The sequence below is a fragment of the Lepisma saccharinum genome, chromosome 7 (assembly GCF_977018435.1).
Source record: "Lepisma saccharinum chromosome 7, izLepSacc3.1, whole genome shotgun sequence".
In the NCBI taxonomy this organism is placed as follows: Eukaryota; Metazoa; Arthropoda; class Insecta; order Zygentoma; family Lepismatidae; genus Lepisma; species Lepisma saccharinum.
Genome location: NC_139235.1, coordinates 76,212,351 through 76,226,201, shown reverse-complemented (window position 1 = coordinate 76,226,201; position 13,851 = coordinate 76,212,351).

Here is a 13,851-nt window from a genome sequence, read left to right as displayed (position 1 = left end):
GTCAACACACAAAATCACTTCATTTCTAAATTGCATATCACAAGTGATTTATTCATTGTATGTATTTAAAGGATATCCTTGCTGTCCAACAAATAAAGTAATCACTACTGCACATACACAAACACATTGAAAATCACATGATGATAAACAAAATTCATTCATGACTGAACACAAATGACACCATTGTTTCCCTTGATGCGGGAACAGACTAATCTTATCGCTGCTACAGCCAGCAAGTTCAATGAAACTGGAAGTTGAGTAGACATTCGGGGGAAGAAAGGAATGCAGCTTGGCAGGGAGCGAAGTTTTCGAACTGAGATTATGTGCATGGGAAATCCCAATTTGCAGCGCCTTCCTGATGTGATCGAAGATAAAACGTTCTTCAGCTGCAAGTGGTAGGAAACTTTAGGCAAACGTATCGTTACAAATCGACAGTTTGCGCGCACAACCTCAATTGCCGGTTTTTGCATTTTTTCTACATAATTTGATGATATTTCACGGTTATTTCGCGAAAAAGCATCCATTTCGCATTACTTCGCGAATGAAACTCATGCATATTTCATGATTGGGGGTGTAGTTACGTGCAGAATGTTCAAAATTGCATCTTTTCTTCACATTTTGCGATTTCGCGCATCGCGAAAATTCAATGTCCCTATTAATAGGATTTCTTTGCTAAAAGGAAGCTTTTTTTTTGTCAAAAGTAAACCAGAATCTACACAGTGTTATCAACTAAAGGGGGGTATATATTCATCCAAAGGATTAGTAATGCCTTAACATCTGACACCATGGGATATCATGATGTTATGTAGAGAATGCACTTAAAAATTACACAAAACGACTGTTGAACCTATTAACTTCTGTAGTTATCCCTAGAAAGCTAAGACTTCGTCAAATTGATGACTTGTAAATACAATAAGGCATCCCCCACCCTTTCTTACCACATGATGCGCTTGGCACCCTCGGTGCCTTTAATATGGCCTTTAACTGTGGAGGGAGTGATACTGTCTGGTTGACAAAATTATTTGATATTATTTTATCTGTGTTTTGTCCGTGGCGGAGTGGTAATCACAGCGTGCTATAAGCTGTGTCCCGAGTTCAAATCCTGCCCCAGGATTGGGTGTTCTTTGTGAATGTCCCTTCATCAATTTCATTACATTATTACTTGTCCTAATCGTTGCAATTAACCAAAAGTTGAATAAAAGAGACGCTAAATAACAAAAATGAAATTGATGCAGGGTTGCTACGTGTCTGGAAAACCTGGAAAACAGGGAAAATTCAGGGAATTTGGCTTGTCAAGGAAATGCCAGGGAATTTTGCAGATCGTCTGGAATTTACGTGCATTTTGGAGTTTGCAACAGAAGAAGTTGCAAAATGAACAAGCACTTCCACTTCTGGATTCTGTTATTGGGATTCCACTCCCAAAAAAGATTATTTAGAAACTTGTTTCTTTCGTTCTTATGATTCTCAGTGTTATGCAAAATTATGGTTCATTCGAATTTCTGTAATAAATTTTCACTTTTATAATACTAGATATTAGAAAGAATATCAAAGTAAAACTTGCAGTCCAGATATCTAATTGATAACTAAAGTACATTGACAATATGATCATAATTATCGGAAAGGTTGGTGAAGATAAGATTATCGTCTATTATTTTATAGATCTCAGTCTTGTTGGCATTTCCTATAGAATTCCTATTGCTGAAGGATGAAACACAAACTAACAGGACGGAGGTTCAAACAGGAAACGAAAGAACAGAAGATACAGAAATGGAGGATGAAGAAGAGGAAATAAACGATATCAAAGTAGAAGAATTAAAAGCAGCATTAAAGAAAATGAAGTTAGGTAAGGCTAGTGGACATGATGGTTTAACACCAGAAATGCTTAAATACATGGGAAATGCTGGAGAACAACTGTTTTTGAACCTACTGAATGTTATATGGGAAAAGAAAACTGTACCGAAGGAATGGGAGATATCAGTAATAATCCCAATCTTCAAGACAGGGGATAATAGAGAATGCAGAAACCATCGGGGAATCTCGTTGCTCAGTGTGCCAGGGAAGATATATTCAAGAATCCTGGAGAATAGACTCAGAAAATATGTCAAAGAGCAATTAGAAGAAAGTCAAGCAGGCTTTAGACCAGCAAGAAGTGTACAAGACCATATTTTCACCCTCAAACAAATAACAGACAAGACAATAGAATACAATAAAAAGGCACATGTATGTTTTGTGGATCTACAAAAGGCTTTTGACAGAGTTCCTTGGAATGAGATATGGAAATCTTTAGAGAAGAAAGGAGTGGATAAAAACCTAATAAAAGCAATCCAAAGTTGGTACAAAGGATGCAGATGCTACGTGAGGACGAGAAACCACCAGTCAGAGGAATTTGAAATAACAACAGGAGTTAAACAGGGAGATATACTATCACCATATCTATTTATAATCTTATTAGATGAAGTAATAAAGGAATGCCATATAAAAATGAAACAATTCCATGTGGGATACTGGAATATGAAATCAATTAAACTTACAGAGCTCATATACGCTGATGATATTATACTAATAGCTAATACACAGGCTAGTTTACAATATAACCTAAATATTCTTAATGAAGAATTAAAGAAAAAGAATATGGAAATAAATATAGAGAAAACTAAAACAATGATAATTAGCAGAGAAAAGACAAACCATAAGATAAAACTGAATAACAAAACTTTAGAACAAGTGACAAATTTCAAGTATCTTGGAGTAATTATAAACAGTCAAGGAAAAGAAGAGGAAGAAATAAGAGATAGAATCATGAAGACAGGAAAGCTATATCAAATGATAAACAGAGGATTTATAGGCAAAAAAGAAATATCTACCCAAACAAAATTCACTGTATATAAAACAATTTATATACCAACACTTACATATAGTAGTGAAAATTGGACAATGACTGGAAAACACCTGCAAAGTGTACAAACAATGGAAATGAGGTACCTTCGAAGAATAAGTGGGAAAACCAGGAAAGATCGGATAAGGAATCAAACCATTCAGCAATCTTTAAATGCTCAGCCACTACAAGAAACAGTTGAACGTAATCAACTCAGATGGTTCGGCCATTTGAGCAGAATGAGTGAGACGAGACTGCCAAAGCAGATATGGGAAGCACGTCCACAAGGAACAAGACCAAAAGGAAGACCAAGAAAGACATGGAATATGAGTGTCAAAGAGATTTTGGAGAAACGAAGCATAAGATGGAAAGAGGCACAGGAAAAGGCGTTGGACAGAAACGTCTGGAGAGCTCTCTGTAACCCCTCGACACCGGCAGGTAGAAGAGGACGCGACTAAGTAAGTAAGTAAATTTGTTCTGACGAAGCATTAGCTTTAACATAACCAAATTTGCCACATTTTTTTTGTTTCAACAAGGAAAATAACGATTGTTGTTGCAAAGAAAACTAAAAAATGTGGTTTTGTCGCTTTGGACAACTCGTGACAGAGCATCCATCTATCATACTTCCGAATAATTTGTGAAAGCCATAGGAAAAGAGAATGTAATGCAGCCATTGTTCCAAAGCAATATGTGGAGAATATCAAAGAAATTATTATTTTAAATGTAACTATGAACGTTACATTATGTCAAAACTTTTTTGTTTGTTATTAATTCTAGCAGAAACAAATTACCGTATATCTCTGAATGCTAGGCGACTCCGAATCCAAGGCGACCCCCCAATTTTCAACAAGGGATTACAGAAAAACTATTTTCAAACTTACAAATGGTTACCTTATTACAAGTAACTGAAGGAGACAATAAAAGTACCAATACACAAAAAATAAAATCAGATACAGATCCCACTTAGTCCTCCTCACTGAAATGGTCCACAGAATCTGCAATGTCACTGCCACTGTGTGTGTCAATTCACATCATATGCCACAAAAGCAAGACGACCCCATACTTCTGGGCATGAAATTGCAGCAAAAACCGGGTCTTGGATTCAGAAATATACGGTATGTTAGTAGCTAATTTTGATTGCCAATAAAACTGTTCCTATAAAGCAAAAGAGGAAGGTCGTCAAAATGACTATGCCATAGCTTTCGCGTTACTGAATTTTCCACCTTAGCTCTCTAGGGTTAATTATGTTTGTACACAACTTGTGTTGATGCCTCAAACAACAAATGAAGGCAGTGGATCTTCAAAATTAATTTTCCAACCAAGTGAAAAAAGCAACACAGGTGGGGTGGTTTTTGTGTAACTATGGGATATGTGGGTTGTCAGGATCTTTGGTTCAATCACTGGTAAGTATACAGATTTGTATTCTATCTTCTACCTTTTTCCTCATTGCCCTGATTACCCTTGAAAGGTCGATTTTGTTTCTGTGAGCATGTTTTAAGCGGGATGTGAAGCAAGATTTCCACCCGGGAGGCCCCATTAAGAGAAAAAATTATGAAAAAAATTTGTTGACTAACATGCAATAATGGAACACCACCTCGGTCGTGCCAGCATAGATTCTGGGTTGAAGCCCAGCCTGGGCACAAGTGTTCGTTTGTGAGTCCCCCTTCATCAAATTCTTCAATCACCCATGCTCATGGTGGCCTATGTGGCAGAGTGGTTAGCACAAGTCTTGGTAGGCTTGGTATGTTTAAAACGAATTGTTTTATTTAAAACATGTATTTTTAGAAATAGTTCTTGGAGCTTTCCTGGTGGCGAATATTGAAGAGGTTTCTTGGGCAATCATTCAGGTGATTTCCAGATAGGCTTTCGAGAGCTAACATCACTCTCATCTTCACTGCATTTGACTTCAGTCCCTGAAGATGAGAGTGACGTTAGCTCTCGAAAGCCTATCCGGAAATCACTTGGCTGATTGCCTGAGAAAACCTCTTCAATGTATTTTTAGATCTGTTTAAAACAATATTTTAAACATGTATTTTTTGACTTGTTTAAAATGCATTTTGATACTTGATAGTCTGTGGTGATTTGCATATTTTATAACTTTGTCTTTCCATTCAATCCATGTAATTTTGTTTATTCTGCACCGAAATATGTTCGGTGGCTGAAAATGCATATTCAGTTAACAAAGAAACATATCGTAATGGGTACCCATGGGCCACATTTAGAACACCTGGCTATGTTTTATGGATGAAACCGTTTTGTTCGACTCGCAACATACTGCACATAGTTGTTAATGTCAATATTTTGTTGCATTCACAATAAAATGACCTTTCCAAATTTTAAGAAACAAAAGATAAAATGTCATAATTCGAAAAACAGAGTAGCTTATGTGGATAGAGTGGGACCTGGCAATTGTGGATTAGTTAAACCTTCTTGAACAGTCTACATGCGAGATTTTAGAGTAATGCAAATAGGTATTTTACGGAGTTAATCAAGTGTTTACTTTATAACCAGAAACACAGCCCTTCCTTGGATGATTAACATTTCTTATTATTCAATATTTTTAGAAAATAAGTTTTTTTATTTTGGCATTATGTTTCGAATATTTTATTTCTTTAAACTTGTTTAAAAAAAAAACACAATTTTGCCAACCCTGGGTCTTTGATTTGAATCTCTGCCTGCAAGTTATTTGTGAGTGTTGCTTCATCAATTTCATCATATCATTCACCCTCATCTTCGCAATTAGCCATAAGGGGCAGGAAAAAAAAAGATATAAAAACTCAAGGGTTCTAGCAAAGCACAAATATTCAAGTGCATTTTGTAAGGCCATCGAGTAATTTTGAACTCGCATCACACAAATGATATGCGACATACTTTAAAGAAAGAATATTATTTATATTTAAATCCAGAGCCAAACAGATAAATATATATCAGGGTTCCTACACAAAACCATGCAATTTTTTCCAGGACTTTTCAAGGATTTTCTACAATTGCTCCAGGACAAGTGTACAAAGTAACCACGGCAAAATGCACATCATTACATATTTTTTTCTTTTGTTAAAAAAAAAAGTTTACGTTTTCTTAATGCAGGCTCCCAACTCCCCTCCACCTGCTCCTTTCCATACATTTCATTTCTTAGTATAATGAAGGTTATTTAATTTTTACAATAATACAGAAAAAATACAAAGGTAGAAAAAATAAACAAGTATATATAAGTTTATAAAAAAATACCATCTTGTATTACAAATAAACAAGAATAATATATTTAGAAAACTTGGAATATTTAGGATAGCAAACCCTTTTTTTTTTAACCATTATTATCATCATCATATTTTCTACCTCTGAGCGATACAAAATAATACAAAAACGCGGGGCATTATACTTCAGTCACAAAAATAAAACTTAGCACAAAACTATGACTACAGTACACAGCAACATAAGTAAATAAACCACTGTCATGACACTGACTTGTTTTAAATGAAAACTTATTATAATTCATACAAATAAAACGGGGCAAAGGAATTTCCAGGACAACCTCCGAAATTCCAGGTACAGCTTGGAAAAATGTGAAATTTCATAACATTTCCAGGCCTGGAAGGAATATTTTAAAATTCCAGGTTTTCCAGGATGCGTATGAACCCTGATATATACATATCCTCTGATCATGAGAGGATCTGGAGTCGAGAGAAATTTGACATGATTAAATAAATACTGATTTATTGATTTCCTTTATTTTACTTTGCTTTTGTTCCACTTTTTTGGCTAATTTGCAAAGCTGGGAATGAGTGATGATATGATGAAATTGATGAATGGACACTCACAAACATCCATGGCCAGGCTGGGATTCGAACCCGAGACCCCTGGTGTCATAGCATGATGTGCTAACCACTCCACCACGGGAGCTGGCAAATAAATACTGAGATTCTGTGACTAACCCAAAGATTTTCATTTATTTTGTTTTGTTTAATTTTGTGCTTAATACGTACGATGATATATCTATGTTATCAATTTCTGTTTTGTTATATTTTGGAAAACGTTGTTGTATTAATATGATGTATAATTAATTATAATCACATTCTTCATAATGTAAAATTACGATGTATACATTTCTATATACATTTTTGACCATAGCAACGAAAAAAAAAAAAGACTAGATCAATAAGTGAAAAATATATGGAAATTTTAATTAGTGAAGTCTGAGTTTCATTGAAGTTATCAAAATCCTAATTGCTATTTCGTAAAGAATACTATGATGCTTCGTTGAAGTTCAAGTAAAAGGCTTGCTTCAATAATTTGGCGCCTACAGCCAGGATTGAAAAAAAAGGACAATCTTCTGATATGTGGTTAGAAGTTTGCGCAATGGTAGTGAGAGACTTTTAAATTTTATTTTGTCTTGGATTTGTAATTTGTTGAACATGTTGTGAAGACAAAATTGGCGACCCTAAATATTGTACTTAAGTTTATTATTATTATTCTGTGCAGTCATGGCAGATAAAACTAAAGAAACGAAGTCTAGACATTCACGTAGGCTAAAGTCTAATGTTGCATATGACGGAACCTACTTAAATAGTAGTAATTCTCACGATGGTGACATTTGTGATGTACAGTCAGGTAAGATTGAAGGAGTGGCTTGTTGTGATAAAATCGATAATGACCTGAGGCATGTGCAATGTTTTGATTGTCATTCATGGTATCATGTTTGAAACTTTCCGTTACACATTGGACAATTTATTCTACCACGAAGGAAAGATACTGTTGTAACAAATGTGATCCCAGTTACGATCCTTAACAATTGCCGGTTTATTTGGAAAGCATAAATCCTAATTTAAATGACATACTAAACAGCATTAGAAGCATACAATTAGCTGTTGCAAGTTCTAACCAAGAACTTAAGACCCAGTTTGAGCAGTCTAATCAAGAACTTAGGACTCAGTTTTAGCAGTCTAACCAAGAACTTAGGACTCAGTTTGAGCAGTCTAATCAGGAACTTAAGACTCAGTTTGAACAGTCTAATCAGGAATTTAAACAGTCTAATCAAGAACTCAAACAGTCTAATCAGGAACTTAGATCAGAATTAAATCTGTCTAATGAAAATATTCAGGTTAAACTTGACGTTATCTCTTTAAAACAAGCTGAATTATCTAGTGCACATACACAGTTATCTTCACAGCTTGATGTTAAATTTGAAGCTGTTAATCATGATATTAGGTAGTCATGTTAACAATCGGCTCAATATTTTAATGTCTGAATTTAAGGACAAAATAGATGCGGTTAGTACAGGGTGTTTACAATCAACTACACGTCTTGAATCTCTGTTTGATAATAAATGTCATAATGTTGATGTCAAACTATCTGAATTTGAAAATGTGCAAGAATCATTGAAAGAACACGTTCTTGGTTATGACCAACGTTTAGATAATCTCAATTCAAATTATAATGACTGTTCTGCTAATATAGTTGATCTCATGTCTAGAGTCACTATTTTAGAAGGTAGAAGCGATGTTAATGTTAAGCATATTTCTCATTGTACAGAAAAGTTCCAACAGTTTAATTCCCATATTGAAAGTATAGAACAAAATATCATAAAGCTTCAAACTGATGCTATCGTGATGCAAGTGTACCATGTTCAGTTTCGAACAAGCACGATGATCCTCATTCTTCTGTAAATGGTTCGAGATTGCATAACTGTAGTAACACAGGGTTAAACGGAGCAAATCATATTTGCTATACGCGACCGTATAGTTTGAGAGGAAGAAGTGATCATCCTATAACTAGAAATACATGCAATGGAGAAGGAAATGCAAGAAGTGGACGTTTAAAATTAAGTGAATTATCTCAATTGCCTAAGTTCTCGGGAAAGATAGAGCAACAAGGATAACATATTAAATGTTGTAGGAGTGCCAACAGAAATGAAACTGCAAAGTATCCAACAATGCTTCATTGGGAGAGCTGGTTATTGGTTTCGGACTCATAAATATTACTTTAATTCTTATGATCAGTTTGTACAAGAATTCATTAATCAGTTTGCTTCTTCGGAAGTTATCCAATCACAACTCTCCGTATTGAGGAAACGCAAATACGATCCCAGTGTACATGGCAGTTTAGAGACTTTTGCTTTAAAAACTCACTCTAGTTATTGCAATTTGGTTGAAAATCCTCAAGATATAGATGTTGTGCAGTTAATACTTAGCCAATTACCTGATAATATTGCCAATCACATTACTTGTCACGAAATTTGTTCAGTAGATCAACTAACTAGCATGTTAAGAAGATTAGATGTAATAAAATTTAGTAGAAAGGGGCTTGTTGTTCTTCCTAATGAAGACAACGAACGTGAAAATATTCCAAAGGTTTTTAAGAACTCTGAACAAATTAGAGGCAAGTTAATGTTGGACGCTTGAAGACCACTAGTGTTTGTACTCAGACTCCAACTAGTAGTGAGGTAGATGCCAATGCTGTTATCAATCAAGGCTACGAAAATCGGCAGAGAAACAATCTTCGAGGTCGATATTTCAACAATTTTAGGCGAACCTCTAATAATTATGGACATCATGGAAATTTTACTGCACGAAACAATTATAATAGCTTCAGATCTAGAAACGGAGGACAATTCCGAAATATTACAGGCAAAATAATTCTCGTTCACCTACAGGACAATTTAATGATGAAAATTTGCTCAATCAATCGCGATTCTATTACATGAATGAAAATTGCAGTACTAATAATAATACAATGCCATATCAGCGTTTTCCTGCAAATTCAAATTCATTAAATTCTCAACCTGAAGCAGCAAGTTTGGTATCACAAATTAATTCTGATTCTACAAGAATGGCAAATCGTGAACAAAATACTTAGCGAATAGATCAAGTACAAGGATCGATACAGCAACAAATTCCTAACTCTGCATCTTTAAATTAGTTGCGCAGAAGGAAGTGCCTCAGTCCCTCTGCTGTCCTGCTAAGAGGCAACGTTCAATTGATGATAGTGTTAGTGAAGAAGATCATATTAATGTTGTAAATAATGCGAGTTCATCTTTCAAAAAGTTTGAAATAAACTTTCTGTTAGAATGGTTCGAAGATGAACCCAACTGGACTTTTAATGAGGATGGTGTTCCTATTCCTGTAACGGAAGTTCCAATCATACATGGACTCATATGTAAATTACCTATTAATTGTATAATAGACTCTGGAAGTCAAGCAAATGTTTTAAATTACGAAGTTTGGTGCAAAATAACATCATTGATTGGTAATCTTAGATTAGACAAGGTTGAAGATATCAGATTGTCTGGATTTGTTGGAAGTAAAAGGTGCAAGATTGCTGGTTGCAAAACGATAAGCCTTCAAATTGATGATGAATATTTTCCTATGGAATTCTTTATTTTAAAGGAACTTAACGCTGATGTTATTTTGGGAGTTCCATTCTTACGAAAGTATAAGGCTATAGTAGATCTCGGGTCACAGCACATAAGTTTAGTAAGTTCTTCAGGTAAGGAAATTTGTGCTTCATTAAATAATGAAGATTCTAATTTGTTACACTCTAAATGTGATGAATATTGTAGCTCTACGATTAAGAATGAACCTCAATCCAAAGCAAAGAAATTGAAGTCTTGTGGATTGTTAAATTATGTGCCTGTATCAGATATTGAATACATGCCTTCTAAGAGCGACATTTACAATAAAGTTTTTGAAATTAACGACATAAATGAAGTATAAAAACAAGATTTACTTTCACTTTTATGGAAGTATCATAACCAATTTTCCGATAGACCAAGACATGCAAATGTAGAGGTATACAAGATACAATTGGACACAGAAATACCTGTATCTACTGCACCATATCCCATTCCGATTTCTAGAAGAAAACCTTTGGAAGACGAACTCGCCAAATGGGAAAGTTGGGGCATAATTTACCAGGAATCTTCGCCATATTTAAATCCTTTGCACATAGTCCCGAAACAAGGGGGTCTGTGGAGGCCAGTTGTGGATTTTAGGAATTTAAATAAGCATGTTATTAGTCTGCAAGTTAGAGTGGAACCAATCAATGAAATGTTGCAACGCTTTTTAGGAGCCCAGTATTTTTCTTCTATTGACTTATCTTGTGGATATTTTCAGATCCCGTTAAGTCCGGATTCATATATTTATACTGCTTTTTCATATCGTGGAAGACAGTATCTTTCTCGATATCTTCCTTTTGGTATAAAGTCTGCAGTGTCTATTTTCCAAGACAGAATGAACAAGATATTCACAAGGGAATTTAATGATTATGTTGTTTGCTACTTGGATGACCTCTTGATCTTCAGTAAAACTTGGCAGGAACATTTACGGCATATAGAAGCTGTTATTCAGAAACTCAAGGAGGCTAATATGTCAATTAAGTTTTCGAAGTGCAACTTTTCATGTAAGGAAATTTCTTTTCTTGGCCATATAGTTTCTGGAAGTTGATTCAAGCAAGAATTCTGCAATAATAAATTTTCCGACACCTAATAACAAAAGAGCTCTTCGTAAATTCCTTGGCTTGGTCAACTGGAGACGAAAATTTATAAGTAAATTTGCAGAAACAGCTCAGCCACTTTATGAACTTCTGAAATCTTATGTTCCTTGGATGTGGAAGGAATTGCATTCACAGGCATTTGAGAAGTTACGTGAGTTAGTTATATCTCCCGAGGGTTTAGCACAACCTGATTTTTCAAAATCTTTCAACATAAATGTAAATGGCTCGAAGAAGGGGATCGGTGCGGTTTTATGGCAAAATGGCGACACTTCAGGAGAGGATCTCAAGATTATACAATATGCAAGTAGAGTTCTTCGTGGTAATGAGGTGACTTACAGTACGCACGAGATGGAATGTTTGGCAATTCTTTTTGCTTTTGAAAAATTTTATATATATGTTGCTGGAACGAAAGTTCATTTGTATACTGATCACAAATCATTAACATGGCTGGAGTCTGCGAAGTCATTAAATCAGAGACTAAACAGATGGTCCTTAAAACTACAAGGATTTGATTATTCCGGGCATCATATACCTGGAACTTCTACCCAAGCTGCCGATACTCTTAGTAGGTATCCTGATTTATCTACAGGCGTTCCTCTCATCAATGAATTATACATTAATTATTTGAATTTAGATATTGTTGATGAAGACACAGTTGACTTTTGGAAGGAGAGTCAAACACTGGATCAATGCTGTTCTAAAATTATATGGCATTTAAAGGAAGGCAATACTCCGAAAGAATCCAAAGAGATTTACACATTCCATGATGGTCTTCTGTTTCTGAAGCACTTTCCAGACGATAAGTGGAAACTGGTAGTTCCAAGGGAGTTGGTACCTAAAATTCTACATCGACTTCACGATAAGCAAGGACATTTTGGATATTTTAAGGTTCATAATAAATGCAAAGATTGTTTTTATTGGCCAAAAATGAAAGATACTATTAAGGAATATCTCAGAAACTGCTTAACATGTGCAAAGACTAAGCAGGCAGTCTTAAAAATTGATAAAGAAATTTTGCATGTACATACTACAACCCCTCACAGTATGCTTTCTATAGACCTTATTGGACCTTTACCGAAATCACAAGGTTATAGCTTTATTATAACAATAGTGGACATTATGTCGAAATTTATAATGGCCTACCCTTTAAGAAAAGCTACAACCAAGGAAATTATAAATAAGTTCAAACTGCAATATTTTTATCACTATCCACTTTCTAAAGTAATTTTGTCTGACAATGGATCTCAATTTCGATCAGCTGAGTGGAAGAGTTTTGTAGAATCGAATGGAATAAAACATGTTACAACATCAGTGTATTCACCTTTCGCCAACCCAATTGAGCGATACAAAAAGGAAATAATCAGGCTACTAAGACTATACACAAAGAATAATCATCAGCAGTGGTTTAAACACTTAAGTGTAATTATTGGAACAGTTTGATATCTGAGGTTACAGGATTTACGCCGAATGAATTGTTTCTTCATGATAATGTCAAGAATACAGTATTTCATCAAATTAATTGGCCATCTGAACTGGAGAAGGTGACGTGGCAAAATAAATGTCTAATGGAAAAAACAAGAATGAAGAAAAGGGCTATAACCAAAACGAAGAAAGAGAATGGAAGGAGTATCACAATCGCAGTCAACGATATTGTTCTTGTTAAAAACGACGAAAAGAGCAGCTTCCTTAATAAGAAAATTCACAAATTTCTGGATTTATGGTTAGGTCCTTACTTAGTTAAAAATGTTAAGAACAATTATGTGGAACTTATGTCTCTAGATGGGAAAAAATCTGTAAATAAGCAAAATTTGTCTAATGTAAAGAAGTTTAATTGTTCAGCCGACAGGAAAACAGAGTTGCTTAAATTTGTCTAAATAATTCTTGAATGTAGTTAGGTTAAGGTAACTACGAACACTTCTACAATGAAAAATGTAGGATATTTTCATAGTCAATAATATTGTTTATTCATTTAATGTACTGAATGCATGCAACTAAAACAAAATGAAGAATATGTCAGTCAAGTTTGATTCACGGAGTTCATAGTGAACTGAATTAATATTGTTTGAAAAAAAAAAGTAATTAATGTTGTAATTTAAAAATGTTCACAAGTTTGGAACTAAATGTGGTAAAATTTTCGATATTTACATATTTGAAATAAGTCGAAAATTTTCACCTGGAAGGGGTGCGTATTGTGACTAACCCAAATATGTTCATTTATTTCATTTTCTTTAATTTTGTGCTTAATACGCACGATGATATATCTGTTATCAATTTCTGTTTTGTTATATTTTGGAAAACGTTGTTGTATTAATATGATGTATAATTAATTATAATCACATTCTTCATAATGTAAAATTACAATGTATACATTTGTATATACATTTTTCACCATAGCAACGAAAAAGAAAAAAAAGACATAGATCAATAAGTGTAAATATATGGAAATTTTAATTAGTGAAGTCCGAGTTTCATTGAAATTATCAAAATCC